Source organism: Abramis brama, assembly GCF_963993115.1.
Source record: "Abramis brama genome assembly, chromosome: 17".
NCBI classification, from domain to species: Eukaryota; Metazoa; Chordata; class Actinopteri; order Cypriniformes; family Leuciscidae; genus Abramis; species Abramis brama.
Window position 1 is genome coordinate 25,924,907 of NC_139979.1, and position 21,870 is coordinate 25,946,776.

Sequence of the window (21,870 nt, forward strand, 5' to 3'; positions counted from 1 at the left end):
TGGTGTTCTTGGGATGGTACTCATCATTCTTCTTCCTCCAAACACGTTTAGTGGAATTATGACCAAAAAGTTCTATTTTGGTCTCATCTGACCACATGACTTTCTCCCATGACTCCTCTGGATCATCCAAATGGTCATTGGCAAACTTAAGACGGGCCTTGACATGTGCTGGTTAAAGGCCATTGCACACTGAGTCCGAAATTCGCATCCGAAATTTTCGCACGTAAAAAAAACAAAATCGACCTCACGTTATGTTAATCACGCTTGCACACTGTCTACGAAACTTTCGTCCGTAAAAAAAAAATTCGGATTGGGTTCGATTTTCTGCGTTTTTCGCATCCACAGCCAGTGTTTTGAGAGGTTTTTTGAAAATTCAGAGCCACCGTACAAGCGAACGACAAAATCCAGAATGACGTCTGACAAGTTGATACACTATTCGTCTCACAGCACAAGTACTGTATGAAACACAAAATGCGGATTACAAAGACACTGAATAAAATATAACCTGTATACAGCTGTTCTGTCTGCCCAGCGCTTCCGCCGGTGTGTGTGTGTGTGTGTGTCCGTCCATAGACATACTGTCAGTCTCTGTTCAGGATCGATTGGTTCACGGAAATTGGTGGTCTTCTTTTTAATATGTGGCTCCAGTATCGCTAGCAAAGCATCAAACTGTTCCACTGACATTCTGAGGTAAACTTTGAATCGTTTGGGATAATTTCGCAACTCCTTGATAAGGAGGTGAAACTCTCCTTCCTCTCAGCGCAATCTCAGGATTGGATGGACCCAATATTTCCTCTTTCTTTTTTTCTTTCTCTTTTTAAGAAGAAAGAGGGCAACAAATTCATCCTTACTGCTTGACGAATCCATTTTGTTTTTTTTGCGTTTTTTTTCCGCAAAGGTTTAATAAATACGCATCGGACTCAGTGTGCAAGGTTTCTGTGCGTGACGAATTTTAAGGCTGACGAACACGAAAAAACGCATACGAAAATTTCGGACTCAGTGTGCAATGGCCTTTAAGCAGGGGAACCTTCCGTGCCATGCATGATTTCAAACCATGACGTCTTAGTGTATTACCAACAGTAACCTTGGAAACGGTGGTCCCAGCTCTTTTCAGGTCATTGACCAGCTCCTCCCGTGTAGTTCTGGGCTGATTTCTCACCTTTCTTAGGATCATTGAGACCCCACGAGGTGAGATCTTGCATAGAGCCCCAGTCCGAGGGAGATTGACAGTCATGTTTAGCTTCTTCCATTTTCTAATGACAGCTCCAACAGTGGACCTTTTTTCACCAAGCTGCTTGGTGAGTGGTGGACATTTTAAAGGCAGACTAACAGGTCTTTAAGGGTCAGAATTCTAGCTGATAGACAGGTGTTCAAATACTTATTTGCAGCTGTATCATACAAATAAATAGTTAAAAAATCATATATTGTGATTTCTGGATTTTTTTTTTTAGATTATGTCTCTCACAGTGGACATGCACCTACGATGACAATTTCAGACCTCTCCATGATTTCCAAGTGGGAGAACTTGCAAAATAGCAGGGTGTTCAAATACTTATTTTCCTCACTGTATATATTTCATACATTAATTTCTTATTCAAACAAAATCCAGTCATCCAACAATCTCCTCCCTACCTCATTCATTCTCATCTTCTCGTTACCTGCCAAAGTTAATTTTTACCCGCATTTGACAAGCTGGCTGGTATTAATTTCAAACCCTGTTTACAAGTCATATTTTTTACCAATAATGGAATAGAATATCAAAAATATTTTGCTATATATTTCTGTCACGTGCAGAGTGAATCCAGCATTTATATGTAGATGTCACTTCCGAAATTTGAAGCATGCAATTGGCCGTTGGTCCTCTTAACAGCAAGAAAAAAATAGTTTTAATCAATTTATTATATAGGCTGTAACCTGAAAAGTGAGCCAAGACAGTTCCCTTAACTAAAACGCTGTCGCTTTGTCAGTTCATCGCAATCTAACTAAGTTCTGTTATACTGTAATCAAAGAAGCTGCCAACAATGCACAATAAATCTCTTACTTACATCGTGCCTACACTTTGTTAATGAGAGGTTTCGTAAGCCTGCATAACTCAGCACTGAATAAAAATTCTGCCGTTTTGAACGGCGAGTGGATTCTGACTTAAACTTAAATACCACTGATTGGCCATTGCATTCAAGAGATCAACAACTATGTCTGTGATTGGCTAAATTGCTCATCGCTGCAAAAACACGTTGTAAATAGATGCATTTGACGTTCTCCAGAGCGCAAACACAAATATGCACTGGAGCGTTTGCCAAATCTTTTTCACCAATATGTGTGCTCTTGCTTGCATTTGAGGGTGCTTACTTAGCACACTGTGCCACGTCATAACACCATATGCTCAGCCAATTGAACTGGCATGTGTATACACATACTTCAGACAACGGGTCAAGCGGAAGCTTTCCCATAGCGTCAACGGCATGATGCAGTGTCAAAGGTCCTATACGAAAGGGAGCTGTGCCTGTCAAAAAAAAAAAAAAAGCAGTGCTTGTATTTATTTATTTGTTTTTTTTTTCATTCTGGCTTTAATGCATGGAATATTCCACATCGCAACATGGAATTTAAGCTTGATTACATCAGGGAGGGTCAGCTAATCAATCTTACAATCTGATTTAAACCATATATTATTTTGATCAGTTATCAGGTTACACAACTGACCAGTAATTCATTTTATTTACTTGTCAAAGCCAGTTTGTTCTTACCTTTACATTTGGTGCTTAGCAGGTGTTCATTTTGGACCCTTATAATGCGTGTGAACCTTGGACTTGAAATATGTAATATGATGTACAGTATGATTGTGATGTATTAGACATATTAAAAGCATATTTGAAATGCATGAACTAAAAAGTGCTGTATAATTACATAATTACATAATGTAAAATAAAGAAATTTTATAAATTATAAACAAAAAATGCATGACCACATATAAGTCTTTTACCCTTTTAGTTTTGTAGTTGGAGTCCAAAAACATATTCAGTCTTGAGCCTGAGACCAATGCCATATTTTCATAATGTCATGGACTCCACCTATGCAGGTCTCAGCCTGGACTTGAACTCAAATGAACAGTCTGTTCTCGACTGTAAGAATGCCTAAAGTAAACCACATGTCAACCAACAAGACCCAGTAACATTTTTCAAGCAGTCATAAAACAATATCCTTCAGCAAAACCAGAACTGGGCAGTCCAAAGCTGTGTGTCCAAGAAAGAATAGCTTAGTCATTGAAAGAAAGGCCATAAAGAGGCATCTAGAAGTTCAATAGGGCTTACAGTTCTCCATTACAGGAGAAATAGGAGCATCAATCAAAAATGACACACACATTCCATAAATCTTTCTTATTCATGAAGATGAAAACTTCTAAGAAGTGTTGGGTTGAACCTAGCCAAACATAGCTCAGCACATCAAACTTCCCCACAGTGTAGCCTGCTGTTTTAGGGATGCTTCCTTGCATTAGGGAAAACCCATACAGATCGAGGAAAAGATGCAAGGTGTAAAGAAGATTCTTACTGTAGAAAAAACATTGTTCCACAAGATCGCCGGGACCAAGAAAACAGTTTGTCTTCAGATAGTTACGAAGATACAGCATGTTGAGCAATACATGTACTGGTCTGCTGCCGAGAACAGTTTATCTTACGACAATCCTGCGGCTGGACATCTGCCTTTCCTTCAGAGTTTAGTTTCAACCCTTCTCTAAGATACCATTCGTTTTCAAGTTGCAAAAAGCTGTGTCTCAATTCAAGATTAGAATCGGGCATACATGCTTTTTCAGCTATTCGGTTTCTCCAAAAAACCCTTGCGTAATTGGAAGAGGAGGAGGGTTTACCTTTGGCTTTTCCAGTCGTAAACTCATTAATTGAATTTAAATAGAATGCTGAGAAGCAAATGCAGACATATGTGATGTAAAGACCAATTTATTATCTTTAAAAACTATAGGACAAAAGCTAGCAAACATATTTGAAATAAATAAATAAATGTTAGTTTTAAATAAAACAATAAAAATAAAATATAGTATCTTCATAAGCAGATAGAAATGTGATGTTAACTGAATAAAAACTATGTATTCAAAATTAAAACAAAACAACTAAACTGATATTATACATGTATATTAATTCAAAATATACAATTAAATAAAATGTAAAAAGTGACATTTTCAAGAAAAATACATGTGCTAAATCCAGTGTTGGGAGTAATGCGTTACAAAAGTAATGTATTACAGTAACTTATTACTTTTTGTTGTAACGCAGTAGTGTAAGGCATTACTAATCAATTTTCAGTAATATTTTACTCGGTACATGTTCAGTAACGCATGCGTTACAACACACTTTTAGCCCAAAATTTAATTGTTCAAAAAAAATAAAAATAAAAATAAAAAAATAAATACAGCCAGACCGCGAGACATTAACGAATGAAAAATGCAAGTTATTACCTGTTCGTGGTCAGTCAATAGCCGCGTGCGTGTGGTGTCCAAGTTTGTAAATAATGACTAAATGACAGCTTCTGATATATTTGTAAGGCGATTTATTTCATTCATCTCCCTCTTGCTGGTGTACCTTTGTATTGTGTGACATAGTCCAGTAAAAGCGTGTTTAGGGCAGGTTTTACAGGAGTGCCGCGATCATGATTTCGGTCTCTGTGCTCGCGCTGGCCAGTGGAAAAGCGGTTAATGGGAGAATATGGTAGAAGAAGACTGTACATTGGCGGGATGGACGTATGCGCATTGCTCTGTTTGCTCTTCTGTGTTTTCTTTCTAACCAGAGAGCAGTCCGTTTTCTTTCGTTTTGAATTGTTCTGTTTAAAAGTAGACATGTCTGACTGTGAGTGAGGCAAGTAAGACGCTGAGTTTCGGTTCATTTATGAGACGCCCGCGCCTCCGTGTCCTGGTTATCTCGTCTACTTATATTTACTTCTTACTTATTAAATCCAGGCAATTGGTAGATGAATCATTGATTAAAATTAAGATACAATTAATACAAAACGAAATTCACTTTAAAGAAAGGCTTTGTGCTTTCTGTTTGAGGCCTCTGTGAAAGCTTAAGCAGTCTTTAGTGCCGCTTTCAGAGCGGTCGCGTCCGTTACGGAGAACTGACACGACCGTAACATTGTTTTTTCCTCATAAATGCGAACACGAAAAATAAAATAAAATAAAATAAAATAAAATAAAATGAATATTATGTTCTGTGGAGAGCCAACCCTTCTTCATATGGTGGGTAGTATTAGGCCTACTTTTGGTTTGCTTAGTGTAATTCACAGAATTACTAAAAAATATTTTGCTATAACCTACCTAAAAGTTAAAGATTTTTTGTGTCACGCTATTTCCCTCATATTAAATATAAAATGCATGTGTGTATATTTTTCTAATGTCTGGACTCCTTTATTAAGGGAGTAGCCTAGATGTATAAACAGACGTTTCAATATATTGGTATTAAATGCATTTTCTGAGAATTTATATTTCAAGTTTTTACTGCAACGCTGGAATTGCCCAATTTTAAATAATTTATTCTCAACTAGTTTTGTGGTGTAGGTCTATGTATTTTATAATGTTAATTTCAAATAATACTAAAAGTAATTTAAAGATGTGGTAGCTTTGGATCTGGACGTGTGGGGTGTGTCGTGATTCTGCCTTCTCACACCGCACACCGACACAGGTTCATGAATCTGAGTGTCGCGGTTTCATATCGCATATCTTTACAGCCCTAGTCATTTTAGAATGTTAAGTTCTACTTCTGTAGTTATTTTGGTTAAAGTAACTCAAAAGTAATACAGGAGTAATGTAACGCATTACAATTCTGAAACAGTAATATTGTAAGGTAAAGAATTACTTTTTAATAACAGTAACAAGTAATGTATAATGTATTACAGTTTGGAAGTAACTTGCACAACACTGGCTAAATCTCACAAACTAACTACTTACTCAAAATACAATCACCAGCAAAGTTTAAGTGCATACATATGCACACTGTGACACATCGTGACCAGTTCGCTCAATAGTTTGTACTGGAACTCTACCTAAAAATTTGGATTTCCAGGAGCAGTACTGATCACTAAAACTAAAGCCTAAGTTATATACTAAACTAATATTTGAATGTGGACTAGGGATACAAGACACTGGCATGACTCGTATATTATTTGATGTGAAAATTAGGGAATTGTGGAGAACTGCCCTGTTCCATCAGGACTACATTTGATCGTAGTGAGTCCTTATTTCCTTTTTTTAACTTGAGGCACATTATTAAATTTTGATTCCAAATCGGGGTCAGTTGCTTTATTACTCTGATCTAGTACCTGTTTTTCACACATTTCATATCCATGATTTTATGACATGGCGGAAGCAATTTTTTTTTTTTTTAAAGACACATATAGGAGATTTAAAATTATTTAAAATTATTTACTGTCCCCCAAACACCACTATATCTCTTGAAGGAGAAGCTGAAATTTTCTAAAATAACTTTTTTGACAGCCCTAGATATCAGATCTCTAACTCAGTCCCAAAGAATGAACTCTGTGTCATGATGCTTGTACATACATGCAGGTTATTAAAGACAGAAATACTAAGAGAACAAAAATTGGGCTGTTTGCCAACTTTATCTCTCAAAACAAACACACTTTGCTATTGCAACAGAGCAGTGATGTCTGGCTTCATTTTACTCTCACAATCAGTGTTTGGGATTGACAACCACATTTACAATGGATGTGACAACCATATTCTGCTGCTTTGTTAATATAGCCTTTGAGAGAACATGATAGTAAGGGAGATTCTCTTCACTGTAAAAAAAAAAAGAAAAGAATATTATATCCTTTTTATACAATTAACACAAGACAAGTTGCAGGTGTCAATAATCTTGGACCCAGGGCTTAGTGACCTGATAAAGGTCAAGTGGGAGTGGAGTTACCTTCACAGCAATGGAAGTTCCAGCAACTCCTTTGGAATGAATCTAGGGAATGTGTTAATTTATTCATGAATCTTGACAAGCAATAACATTAGCAAAAGATTACCAAGAACCAGTGCTGAATAATAAAATGTTACGAAGATGGTAAGTAATTCTGTATGCCCTTGATTTTCATGTGAATCTTCTAAATGAGGCACTGGTCGACAGCACAACGGTCACACCTCAGTTGCTCATCCTGATTTCTTTATTAATGGGCAACTCCATTATTTTGGAGTGACTGCGCAGAGGACGCTATAAGAAAGCGTCATGTCATCAGATGGCTGAATGGGCAACCAGGAAGAAAAGCTTTTGGAAACATGGACAATCACTAATTGGATGAGAGATTCATTGGACAACGAGGAACAGGCTCTTATGCAATCTGAATAAAGAATGGGACTGAAGCTCTTATAGTTGTGCACATGTTTGCTGTATGGGTGGGCTAAGTTTGTTCGCTCTTTAATTTCGGCAATGAACATCGAGTTAAGGGAGGAAAAGGGCTTCCTCTGCAGTAAAATGCAGTACTGCATAAAAGGATTTTTGTTTTGAGAGGGTATTTAGGATATTCAGATAAGACTGATGTATTACTTATTGGACCAAAAACCTGTACACAGAATCTCTTAGAATACATTTAGCATTTAGAAGGATGTACTGTTATTTCATCCTCTACAGTTAAAGACCTGGGTGTTACATTTGACAGCAACTTCTTTCAAAAATCATATTACATGTGTTACAAAACAAGCATTCTTCCACCTCAAAAATATCGCTAAGTTATGGAACACTCTATCTGTTTCTGATGCAGAAAAGTTTGTTCATGCATTCATGACCTTTAGACTGGATTACTGTAATGCGCTACTAGGTGGTTGTTCAGCATCCTACAGTTAGTCCAAAATACAGCTGCTAGAGTTCTTACCAGGTCAAGACAATTTATTTTATTTTTTGATAAATGTATTCAATGTATCATCTCTGAACTCTGGTTACCTATTAATTTCCTTATCGATTACAAAGTATTGCTACTGACCTATAACTATTTAACCGATTTTATGTCGCCCTACCGTTCATCAAGCTCTTTAAGGTCATAAAACTCTGGACTTTTGCTAGTACCTAGGATATCTAAGTCCACTAAAGGAGGGAGAGCGTTTTCACATTTGGCTCCTAAACTCTGGAATAGCCTTCGATGTTCGGGACTCAGAGACACTATCCCAGTTTAAAACTAGACTAGTAAAGACACATCTCTTTAGTCAAGCATTAACAAAATACATCTCATAACCTTGTACTCTAGTTATATCAGATCAAATGCACATGATTATCTTTGCTTGAAATGTTATGAACAGCAGCTACACTAATTATTTTCCATTCGCTTTTCTGTTTTATCTCGGGGGGGTGCCCATCCTGAGGTAACTAGAGAGTATGTCAGCTCCAGTTTGGATCCAGCCTCTTAACTTCAAATAACCCAACACATGTGAAGAGATGACTCCAAGCCCTGCAAAGACTTCAGATGACGCAAACTCTGAATCAACATGTACCAATGCTACATTTTCTATATAGTCTATTGTAATCATTATGTTCACAACTTGTAATAATTACTTCAATGAGCTCTATGTTTCTGCTTAAAATTAATACAAGATGTTAGTTAACTGCATGATTTGTATATCTGAAATACATTACTTGGACACAGTCACCTCTGATAACAGATTACTCTACATTGTAATGCGCTTTCTGTAAAGCTGCTTTGAAACAATATGTATTGGGAAAAGCGGTAAAAGATAAATAAATGTGGGTTGAATCGAAATTTAACAGTTTTTGTTGACGAGCTAACAAGTCTCTTTTTTAGCTAACAAGTCTCTTTTTTAAGTTATAAAAAAACTTCACATCCATTTTGATTACATAAATACAGTATTGGGTAAGCAGTAAATTTAAAATATAAATTTTAACTACTGTAGACATTAACTGATTGTTCACATCATCTAAATTACTATAATTATGTGTTTCCGACTAAGAACCATTCAGGTCTTCAATGGATTCATAATTACAACTTGGAAAGCTTGTCTATTTCTCTCCTTGTCAGTGTCGTAACGTGATCTAAACAGAAGCAAAAGGGCAAAGGCATCCACAGTTGGCTCCTTCTGTTTGATACATCAGTTGATTATAGTTAATGGTAATTGTGTGCTTGCTTTGTTCTTAAACAATTTGTGCACACATATAGAAGTGAATTAGCATAGTGGTTAAATAATTTGTTGTCATTAACAACCAAGTGACACATAGATCCATGTTGGTGTTATGATTGTTGCCACAGTAACAAATCCAAGGACGTTTCCTACAAGTAGAATTGCTGAGTTGGTATCTTGTAATTACAGTAATTCCAACACAACATGACTGCAAAAGACAGTCTGTGAAGCTCCATGCAGCAGAATAATAATCACAGCAATACTAATTCTGGGTCAAACTCACCATGACAACTGTATGATGACTAAATGTTGATACTAAAGATGGGAACATTTCAGTCTTAAGAACAAAAACATTTGAGTAGGGTTGGGAAAATGCAATCCCTCTTAAACCTCCAGGACATGCAAGAAACAGTTCATCAAGTACTGAAGTAAGAAAAAAAAAACATGCAACACAAGCCAGGAAGAACGATGTAAGCACACCAATGATGAGTTGCATAAAACTTTAGTTCATGATGCACAGGACAGCCTGATCCAGTGAAACGTGGTATTATTAAGCACTAGGACAGATCGCTCTGACCACAGCACCCATAATCATCCCTTATCAGTCACTAACTCAATGTACATAATAGTTGAATGAATGAACAGCAGGGATTTCCACTGGCTGAACTGTGGTGTCCAGGCTTGGGTCTATAGTGTCACAACCCCGCCTCAGTCCAGGGTATTAACACTGTATAGGAAACTATGAATGATAGCAAAATGACGCAAGATAGAATGGAATGCGTCCATGAAGTTGGCCGGCCATTGAAAGTGGCGGCCATGAGGTTCATGATCAATTCCCTCTGCAGCAAGTATCTTGTTAAGTAAAAGTAAGTAAAAGGAGTCAAGACCTTTTTGTCCATTTATTGGAATTTGTCAAGGGGATCATGAATTGAGAAATCTAATATTCCTTGATCTTTTGACATATAAGAAGGTCATTGCACAATAAAAAAAACATCTTGTAAGTTTCAGAACTCAAAACTTCCTTTTAAGTCCAAAAACTGCTTTTATTAAAACCAAGCTGCCAAAACGGTTCGTTTCATATTTTGTCTCAGTATGATGTCATAATGCAACGAAAGATCGCCTCTGCAGAAGAAAATCAATGCCTACTTCTACATCATTGCCTCATTAGCCCAGCCCAACGATTTGCGCATGTAGTAGGAGGTGAGTAAATACAAGAGTGATGTAAACACAGGATTACTCAAGCAACAAACCAAAAGATTTTGCAGTGCCAAATTGTGGGAAAAGAGTATTTGCATTGCCTTCCTCGTGATCCTAACATTAGGAAAACGTGGAAGAACTTTATTTTTAAAGTTCCAGATCGCAACACAGATGCACCAACAGAGTATTGATGAAAAGCTATTCAGAAAATCTTTTTCATTTTATTTAAAACACGACACAGTGTAATTGAAAAAGGTATATGTTTTTTACTTTACTGCAAATGGTGAATGATGAGAACCAACGATGGTACATTTATTCATAATTAATTTACACAAAACACCGTAAATTATCCTTTATCAACCATAACTGTGGTCATTTCCAAGTAAGCTACTTAAACTTTGCTTGCCACAACCAAGACTTATAAAGCATATGTAATACACATTTAAATGTTTCAGTTGACAAATTCTTTAACTATAATATCAAGATAAACACCTTTTTGTAACGTCTTCGGTTAAACGCTAATAATGTAATAGCTACCTCACAAATACATAAGGAATAAATATAAATAAAGATGATTAATTACCACGCTGTTGCAAACTGGAACAGCCTTGGTCTTTGAGGCACAAGTTATTTCTTCTAATTCGGGATCAGACTCTGGCTCAAACATGTACTGTATGGCTGAATTTCACCGGTTGCCATTTTTCAACAGCGGAAGTTGTTTTCAGAACACTTCCACATGTGTATTTTAATATGCAATCCCAATCATAGCAGCAGGCATTTACTTGCAAAACTTGAATGTGGTATTAAAGGGAAAAAAGAAAACTTAAGTCAGAACCCACGCTCAAATGCTATTTGACCAAGCTGGCACTTACTGGCTTTCATACATAGACCTAAATCGTGAACACACACAAATAATTCTCTCATCATTTACTAACCTTCATGTTGTTCTAAACCTGTATGTTTTTTGTTTTTTTTTCTGCAGAACACTAAAGATACTTTCGGAGGAAAAAACATTATTTCCATACAATGAAAGCGAACGGGGTCCAAAACAACACTGAACCCCCAGTGACTTCCATTGTATTGACAAAAAAAAAAAAAAATCATCAGAAATATTTTTCTAAATATATACTTTAATTTTCCATAAAATAATTGGGAACAACATGGGGGTAAGTAACAAACTGATTTTTTGGACGATTTAAATGAGAGGGTCCTACTACAAATACATTATGAACCACAATACAACAAAATTAAGCAAACTATCTAGAGAGAAAAAAACCTGCAGTAAAGATTATTGAGTTCATTCAGACAACACGTTTGGTCTTGTAAAAAAAACGACCGTCTACGAATGTTCTTTTTCATCACAACCACTGGCGGGAGAGTTCAGACAGATTATCTAAGCTTATTGCACATAACTTACCATGATTTATCGCTTATCAAACAATAATTTCACACGTACACAATTTCAAAATGTTTACTTAATCCTAAAACGTTTTTACCTTGAAAAACACAGATAGATTAAAACTTACTTGAATAGTGTCTTCACATTATCAGAGGAGAGTCCGTGTGCTTGTGCTTCTCAAGATTTAGATTCAGGATTTGCGAATAATTCACACCTCTACGCAACAAGTTTGACAAATTCAAAGGAACCGAACTGATCAAAAGAATCATTTGCGAAATGGAAATCGGCAAAGATTGCTTTCCGTTATTTTTTCCACTTTGCAACTGCAAATGTAACGAAAGAGTCTGGACAAATGTATCGGAGTAAAAGTATCAATTTTCTCTTACATATGTAGAAAATTAAAAGAAGACATTTTAATGCTCGAGTAAAGTACAAATATACAAAACTGTATAAGTATAGAAACAAAGTATTTGTAAGTTCGTTATAAACCACTGTTTATGAATTTAATCTGAAACTTCGGAAGCGACTCGGTAATTTATGATTAATAACAGCTTTAATTTATTATTTTATTCTCATATAATATTGATCAACACATTGAGCACATCAAATACAATAAAGAAATAAGAAGCTCAAATGAGCCAATGAGGAATGTTTTCTCATGTCAAGGTTGCATGGTTGAACTTACCATATTTAAAGGGATAGTTCACCCAAAAATGAAAATTAGCCCATGATTTACTCACCCATCCTAGGTGCATATGACATTCTTCTTTCAGACGAATACAATCGGAGTTATATTAAAAAATGTCCTGGCTCTTCCAAGCTTTATAAGGGCAGTGAAGGGCTGTTTCTGTCCATAAAAGTGCATCTGTCCATGATAAAAATACTCCACACAGCTCCGGGGGGTTAATAAAGACCTTCTGAAGCGAAGCGTTTGTGTAAGAAAAATATCCATATTTAAAACCTTATTAAGTAAAATAACTCGCTTCAGGCCAAACGAACATACGGATTCCACTTAAGTCTAAAGCGCAGTATATGTGAGTAATGCGACGTACTGCTGATATTTACGCTACTTCCGACGTCACAAGTTGCGCAAGTTGTGCTTCAGGCGTAAGTGGACTGCATATGGCCGTTTGGCCGGAAGCTAGAATTTTACTTTGTAACGTGTTAAATATGAATATTTTTCTAACACAAACTCATCGATTCGCTTCAGAAGGCCTTTATTAACCCCCCGGAGCCGTGTGGAGCACTTTTATGATGGACAGATGCACTTTTATGGACTTCAAAACAGAAACAGCCATTCACTGCCATTTTAAAGCTTGGAAGAGCCAGGATCCATTTTTTTAATACAACTCCGATTGTATTCGTCTGAAAGAGGAATGTCATATTGGCTACACCTAGGATGACTTGATTTTACGATGACTTGTAAATCATGGGCTAATTTAAATTTTTGGGTGAACTATCCCTTTAATGTGCTCAATGTATGTGTGCTGATCAATGTTTATATGTAAATTACAGCCTAAACAGGGAGATAAATCTATCAGGTTTCATTAAAAATATCTTCATTTGTGTTTCAAAGATGACTGAGCATGAGTAATTGATGACAGAATTGGTGAACTATCCTTTTAATGTGTAATATGCATGTAAAATTGCACACTTGTTACTAGGTCTGATGTAACCCCATTCAAAAAGCAAAAACAGTCCAGTTAAAGGCATCGATCTAGACAACCATCACATTGCATTAACCAACACACAGAAAATGATACAACACATATATTATATCAATAATTAGCTGATTAAAAGAACAAAAATCTGTTATATTTATATGTTCAATATCTTACCATAAGGACTTACAAGAAACTGCAGTATGACAATTAACTACAGCAAGCAGGTATGTGTGATAGCAATTATCAAAATTTAAAACATATTCATTGAAAAAATATATTTTAGAGGTATTTTGGTTTTACATTTAATGAAGCAGCTCAATCTTAGTGAACAACTTCCCTCATAAAGGTTGTCAGAAAGTTTTATTTTATTTTCTTATTTAGCTTTTATTTAACCAGGAGAGAACCTCGATGAGATTACAGTCTCTTTTACAGAAGTGTCCTGGCCAAGATAAATACATGATGTGACTGTCCATGAGGATGGAAATAACTCAGAATATAATGTTTCTACATTGCATTTCCCTCTTGTATTAATGGATTAATAATGAGCAAAACACTTTAACACAAACCTTCCCCACTCTGTTCTACACACACAACCCCCCTCCGACACTCACAACACTACACAGTGAATGAATCACCATTCAAAGCTTTTTAACTTTGTCATGCTCTTTAAACAGGGGTTTAAATCATTGTGGACCCATTTAAAAGCATTTATGAATCCGAACTTACCGGTGTCTGTCGTGTGTAAAGCCCTGCGTCAGCCCGGTCACAGAGAGCTAAATGCACACGTAGTATTACAAGACTGCTTTTCCATAACTGCTCCTGCTTCTGGATCTCTATTATCCCAATGCATGCATCCACAATGTTTCTATCTCTCAGCTGACTTTCTCCAATACACAGCAAACAATTCCTCCTCTTCCAATAGCCCCACCCCTAAAAGCTTCATCCTCAAACTGAACCGTGTCTTTAGTCTCAGCCCATCAGTGGAGGAACCTCCTGAGAATGAAATAGGACCTAGAACAGGACCTCATCAGGACTACAAAACATGTTTTTTAACCCATTTAATCTCACCGGCAACATTGTTATCTAAGTTTAAATTGTTGAAGTATTTTACACAGTTGTCCACTATAAATGAATGTGCAGACAGTCCTGATTTAACTGAACATTTTAACTGATGTAGATAGTCACATGATCAGAACTGTTTAAGTGCATAGTTCACCCAAAAAACAGGCTGTCATCATTTAATTACCCTCATGTCATTCCAAACCTGTATGACTTTCTTTCTTCTGCAGAACACAAGGAAGATATTTTGAAGAATGTTGGTAACTAAACAATTTTGGTGACCATTGACTTCCACTACATTTCTTAAAATATCTTCTTTTATGATCCACAGAAGAAAAAAAGTATATATATATATATATATTTTTTTTTTCATTTCATGAACCATCTCTTTATTTCCAGTTTGGCCTTCTAAAAGATGATATCTGTGCCAAAGCGCCACAAAAGGAAGCATGTAAAACATACTACTGTATCTTTTGTTACACTTACGTGACATAATTGATTATTACTTCTGACTAATAGGTGGCACTAACACCAAATTGGTCTGGTGTACTCAGTGTTGGGTGACACATTTTATTATATATTTTATTGACACATTATGTGAGATTTTTGACCAAACTGTTCAATAGTTATAAGCAACAAAAAAAAAAAATTGTGACTACTAGTTGGCACTGTGCCATATTGTACAGGTACACTTAGGTCATGATAGTCATAACACACATCAAGTTTGCTCAGAATACACTAAAGCGGTGTGGAGATATAGCCTCACGTCCATATTGGTGTGTTTGTAGAATTTCTCACGTTAAATGAGAATGGTTTGATGAATTGACTTGAATTCCGTGTTCCGTCAGCAAGGTGTGAGGATGATCTGATTAAATTTTCATGAAAATCTGAGAAATAGTCTAGGAGGAGTTCAAAAAAGTAGGTTTTTAAAGAAAATCAAAATGTCGGACAGGAAGTTCGGCAAAATTGGTATCTACAGTGAGGAAAATAAGTATTTGAACACCCTGCTATTTTGCAAGTTCTCCCACTTAGAAATCATGGAGGGGTCTGAAATTGTCATCGTAGGTGCATGTCCACTGTGAGAGACATAATCAAAAAAAAAAAAATCCAGAAATCACAATGTATGATTTTTTAACTATTTATTTGTATGATACAGCTGCAAATAAGTATTTGAACACCTGAGAAAATCAATGTTAATATTTGGTACAGTAGCCTTTGTTTGCAATTACAGAGGTCAAACGTTTCCTGTAGTTTTTCACCAGGTTTGCACACACTGCAGGAGGGATTTTGGCCCACTCCTCCACACAGATCTTCTCTAGATCAGTCAGGTTTCTGGGCTGTCGCTGAGAAACACGGAGTTTGAGCTCCCTCCAAAGATTCTCTATTGGGTTTAGGTCTGGAGACTGGCTAGGCCACGCCAGAACCTTGATATGCTTCTTACAGAGCCACTCCTTGGTTATCCTGGCTATGTGCTTCAGGTCATTGTCATGTTGGAAGACCCAGCCTCGACCCATCTTCAATGCTCTAACTGAGGGAAAGAGGTTGTTCCCCAAAATCTCGCAATACATGGCCCCGGTCATCCTCTCCTTAATACAGTGCAGTTGCCCTGTCCCATGTGCAGAAAAACACCCCCAAAGCATGATGCTACCACCCCCATGCTTCACAGTAGGGATGGTGTTCTTGGGATGGTACTCATCATTCTTCTTCCTCCAAACACGTTTAGTGGAATTATGACCAAAAAGTTCTATTTTGGTCTCATCTGACCACATGACTTTCTCCCATGACTCCTCTGGATCATCCAAATGGTCATTGGCAAACTTAAGACGGGCCTTGACATGTGCTGGTTTAAGCAGGGGAACCTTCCGTGCCATGCATGATTTCAAACCATGACGTCTTAGTGTATTACCAACAGTAACCTTGGAAATGGTGGTCCCAGCTCTTTTCAGGTCATTGACCAGCTCCTCCCGTGTAGTTCTGGGCTGATTTCTCACCTTTCTTAGGATCATTGAGACCCCACGAGGTGAGATCTTGCATGGAGCCCCAGTCCGAGGGAGATTGACAGTCATGTTTAGCTTCTTCCATTTTCTAATGATTGCTCCAACAGTGGACCTTTTTTCACCAAGCTGCTTGGCAATTTCCCCGTAGCCCTTTCCAGCCTTGTGGAGGTGTACAATTTTGTCTCTAGTGGAGTACAGGTGTCTTTATGCAGCTAACGACCTCAAACAGGTGCATCTAATTTAGGATAATAAATGGATTGGAGGTGGACATTTTAAAGGCAGACTAACAGGTCTTTGAGGGTCAGAATTCTAGCTGATAGACAGGTGTTCAAATACTTATTTGCAGCTGTATCATACAAATAAATAGATGATTATGTCTCTCACAGTGGACATGCACCTACGATGACAATTTCAGACCCCTCCATGATTTCCAAGTGGGAGAACTTGCAAAATAGCAGGGTGTTCAAATACTTATTTTCCTCACTGTATGTTCTCAGCATTACCCAAGTAATCTAAGACCAGTTTCATTACAATTGGCAAAAAAGTCTTTGGAAATTTCGTTATATTCTTGACCACAAGATGGCACATCCCTGAAACTTTTGGAGTACCATCAGGGCATGGTGGCAATGACACTTACCAAGTTTCTTAACAATACACCAATGCCTTCGTAAAATATAGTATTTTACAACAAAATTCAAAATTGCCGCCATCTAAAACGGGTATCGTTTGACTCGGCATGCTATACCAAATCTAAAGAGCTTTTGTGATTTTTGGTCAAACCGTTCGGAAGTAATAAGCAAAAATAGCAATTTTTCTAAGTGGCACTGTTCCAAAACTGTGCAGGCACCCTCAGGCCTGCAGAGATATAGCCTAACATCCATTTTGGTGTGCTCTTCGTTATGGTGAGTTATTCAAGAACGGCTTGACGAATCAACTTGATTTCCATATTTTATGTTGCCATGGTCTGAAGAAGATCTGAGCCAATTTTGGTGAAAATTGGACGAACCGTCTAGAACGTGTTTGAAAATGTAGCTTTTTCTGAAAATTCAAAATTCCAGAAAAATGTTCATGATGTTATGGAAAAAATCACTTATTGTTTCTTGCCCCTACTATTCAAAAGTTATTAGCATAAATGTAAGTGAAATTTGGACAGTTGATGGAATTAGAGGGATTGAGTTAGAGACTCCAAAATTGATATATGGTTAATGCTGCCTGCCATCTATCTGTGTGCCAAATTTCACAACTTTTTACCATACAGTTCTATGGGCTGCCATTGACTTCAAAGAGCGGAAGAAGAAGAACACTAACAGATACAATAGGTGCCTGCGCACCATCGGTGCTTGGCCCCTAACAACAACAACAACAACGATAATAATAATAGGCCTAATAATAAAAATAACAATGAAGTATTACAGAATGGTATTTTAGTGATTGCATATTTTACATTTCCTAGCTGTATTTGACATATTTGCATATATGAGCTGTTAAAAATATCTTTGTCATTGTTGTAAAATGTAATTATAAAAACATATATGAGGTGTTTTTCATACAGGAAGCTGCAACGGATTTTATACATTTTAATACAATTTTTATTTTACCATAGAAATATGCAAAATATACATTATATCCATGAATAATAAATGTGAAATATTTACATCCCTCCCGTTAAGATTACGAACGTTTTTTGTTTTCTATGGAAGCGCAGTTTCATCACTTGCAAGTTCGCATATGTAATCTAGTTACGAGGGTGTTCTGCTTACTTTCGGCATTATGGCTATTGTATCTTTTACATGTTACATTTCTACTCTGTGATAAAGTGGTAACAGGCAGGTTTACCTTTATTTTATTTTATTATTTTTTTACCCGATCTGACAATTAAAAGGGGTTTTGTAGGAGCTATCAATCAATTCCAAGGTTTAACTTAATACCATGTAATTGCCACGTGGAGTCCATTTAGGTGATCTGACACACAAAAAAATGTACACCGTAAATTACAAGTTGTGTAGGCTACTATTGATATACAAAACTTGACTCTGCTGCTGCAACACTGAAGTTTTCTATACTCTCTAGAATTCTAGGACCGAATAGCCACACCTCTCAACCCTCTCTCTCCCACTGGTCTTATTTACTCACAAGTTCTTCTTTAGGGCAACCTACACCCGTTTCCCCCTCAGTGCACACTCACAGATCAAACTTTGGTGTGAACGCTCGTTTCTAAAAAAGATATAGGAGTGAGAACTAAAATTCATCGCTTACCTTTCTATAGCGGAGACGAACCGTGCCTTATTCACTGTAAATGTGTATGTGTGGCTGCGCTGGACGCTGTCAGTATCTAAAGTCTCCGCCCAATCCAGGCCAACACCACCCCGTCATCAGCCACTAGCGTTTCGCGTTCTGGCCAGACCCCCGCGCGAACCAATGTGTGCGTTGAATAAGCTTAGCGCGACACAGCTCTGAGTACACACGGTTAAAGCATTACTGACAACATGGCTGTGTGTATACACACACACACAAAACACGTTTCACATCGATTTTTTTTTGCTCTCTACTCGTTAAACATTAACGGTATAATGTTCTTGGCAATTAAGATAGCCCCAACGTGCTCATGGGTTTAATCTTAGCCTACCAGATATTGTTTCTGATATTTAGGTCGTGTACAAAAGGGCATTGAGCAACTTTGCCATCAGAAGGTTTTATTTGACTATTTTTCCGACTGTAAGATGACAAATATGACCATAATAGAATAGTAGAACTACCAGAACAGTTTCTGCTAAAATATAGTTAGCCTATACTACAATTAAAGCCATTAAATATTCTTTCCTAAAACCCAGTAAATTATGTCCACATAATGTCTTAATATTTTGGATAAAATGTTAAACTCTTAAATATTTTAAATATATTTAACACCAGTTTCTGGGTCATTCTACAGAAACGTCCACTTTTGGTATGGCAAGATGTCTTAAAATTGATTTCTTTTTCTAACATTTAAACTTACACCACATTATTAGACTACCCTTTGACTTTATGAATACGCATAAATTACAGCTTAATGATTTTTTATATTTTTTGTACATTTATTTAAAGACCGCATGTACCATTTTTTTGTCACTGGTGTTACCTTACTTCTTTGGCAATATTAAAGGTTTTTATGAAATATTATTTCAATTTTTTTTTCAGCACATGTAGACAGAGTTAGCGAAAAATAATAATAACGCAACAAATAAGGAGATTATGTTTTATTTATTTTAATCAGGTTTGTTAAAAGTGTGCTTGAATGAGGTTAGTTCATCTGCCCTACCATCTATTTGCTATAACAATGAAAATATTTGAAAACCAGTTAAAATCAAGTTAAAATCAAGTAATGATGCAATCCTTTAAATCTTAACTTTTGAGTGTAGCAGAATAAAATGGATGTAACATTATTACTATGTCACATGTGACATTGCATTTAATGTGACAGAAAAGACAGTAACACCAGTGACACAATAAAGTTTATCTATAAATGGAAGTCACTGGTGTTACCCATAAGAAAGGTGACACCAGTGACAGTAACACCAGTGACAATTTTCATGAAAAATTAATTTTACAAAATGGCTGCTGCAAGGTAACAAACCACATGTTGTCAATCATGGTATACTAACTAAATTAAGTAGTTTAATCCATTTGTATTCTAGTTTTTTTACAATTACCTAACAGTAAAGTAGGTCATACCAGTGACTTCAACTAAAAGCTTCATATGAAATCATGAGATAAATGAGAAGATTTCTGCTAACTGAAAAGAGACAGTGGATCTACCGTGGGCTTTTCTTCATAGATATACAGGAATTGGAAGAAGGAAGTCAAGTGATGTCTCATCAGTGTGATTTTTATTTCAAAATAAGATATTTTTGTTTAACGGTAACACCAGTGACACAACTCCAGGGGACCACTACTTTCATTATAAATTTTATAATATTTATTCTGCATTTTTTATATATATATCATTTACATAATATATTTGATAGTTATGTATACATTATTGTATTTTAAATGGTGTAAAAATCTGTTATTGACCTCAAAATAAAGCATTTTCCCTCTGTACATGACTGTGGGGAAGAGCACTTCTGTGGTGCTTGAAATTCTATATAATTAATAAAAATCAAATATTGCCACATTGATGGCTCAAGAGGGTGTAATTGTTCAAATAACATATTGTTTTATTTTAAAATGTAAAGAAATTGTAACCCGAAAGTGTTTTTTAAGTGTAATATTTCTGTAAAGGCTAGGGACAGAAAAATGGACATTTTCATAGAATGACCCTTCTAATACACAAATCTAAATGAAATGTCAAGCATTTTATTTAGACAAAGCACTGTAGTATTGTTAAGAACAAAAAAACAAAAAAACAAAAAAAAACAAAAAACAATGAAATGCATGATTAATCAAGGAAAATTGCACCCCATTTTATTTTGCCCATTCAGTCATACAGAAGTCTGTTGTCCTGTAGACTTTATTAGTTTATTTCTGTTATCATGTCTCCTCAGTAAGTCGTTTTTGAAAAGGCTGATGGCATATGAATGATAAGAGTGCCCTGTTAAATCAAGCTAGCTCAGACTATGTGATGGGTATACAATAATTATCAGAAAGCAAGGCTAGAACAAAAGAGTTTGAAATTGTTATACACTCATAAATTCAAGTTCTGCAATGTCTTTTGAAGCACATTCAGCAAATAACCTTTGCTTTCTTAAAGCAACACTAAGGAACTTTTCCTCTTCGGTCGCCCTACAGGTTGGAAGCGGAATTGTCCATTACCGCTGTCGTAAATAATTTCGCCGCCCGCAGCCTAATGTCACACGCACACTCGCTGTTTATCTAGCACCGGCTTTGGAATGAACGATGTCCACTGACAAGGTAGAGTATGTTGCATGATTTCATGAAAGTATGATGTATTGCGACATCAGAAACGAAGGAAAACTAATGGCGCTTTTCCACTGCATGGTACTGTACGGCTCGGTTCGGTACGGCACGCTTTGGCGCATTTCCACTGCACGGTACGGTACGGTATGGCTCGCTTCGGCTCGCTTTAAATGGTACCACCTCTGTTGAGGTTCCAAGCGTACCGTACCGATACTAAAATGTGACGTGAAAACACTGCAGATCACTGATTGGTCAGACAGAATCATCACTACCAGCATCATTGTATTTACAACACGAGACACTAAACCCGCTAGATTTAAATTGCCAGTAGACAACAGCCAACACTGTAGTGCCTGTTTTAAAAGTATTTGCTTTAAACAAAAAAAGAGTATAAACTTCAAAAAAGAAATGGCTGAATCGTGGTCAGTGGACGAGGTGCAGACGTTCCTCTCGTTGGTTGCCGAGGAGTGGATGGGGAAACACGGAATGAAAAATTCGCATTTAATATGATGATGTCATGGCAGTAGA

General features: G+C 36.6%; 1 protein-coding gene across 3 annotated transcripts in view; it reads right to left on the minus strand.

The window, feature by feature from the left end:
* grb10b (growth factor receptor-bound protein 10b) overlaps positions 1-18,842 on the minus strand; it is a 125,686-nt gene extending 106,844 nt beyond the window's left edge. The window contains exon 1 of one of the 3 annotated variants that reach the window (XM_084088008.1): positions 18,703-18,842. The gene's annotated coding sequence lies outside the window, so the exon portion shown is untranslated. Of the gene's footprint in view, positions 1-14,116; positions 14,284-18,702 lie in introns of those variants that run through there. The other 2 variants (XM_084088010.1, XM_084088009.1) reach the window with 2 other exon arrangements.
* Between the last annotated feature and the right edge of the window lie 3,028 nt (positions 18,843-21,870).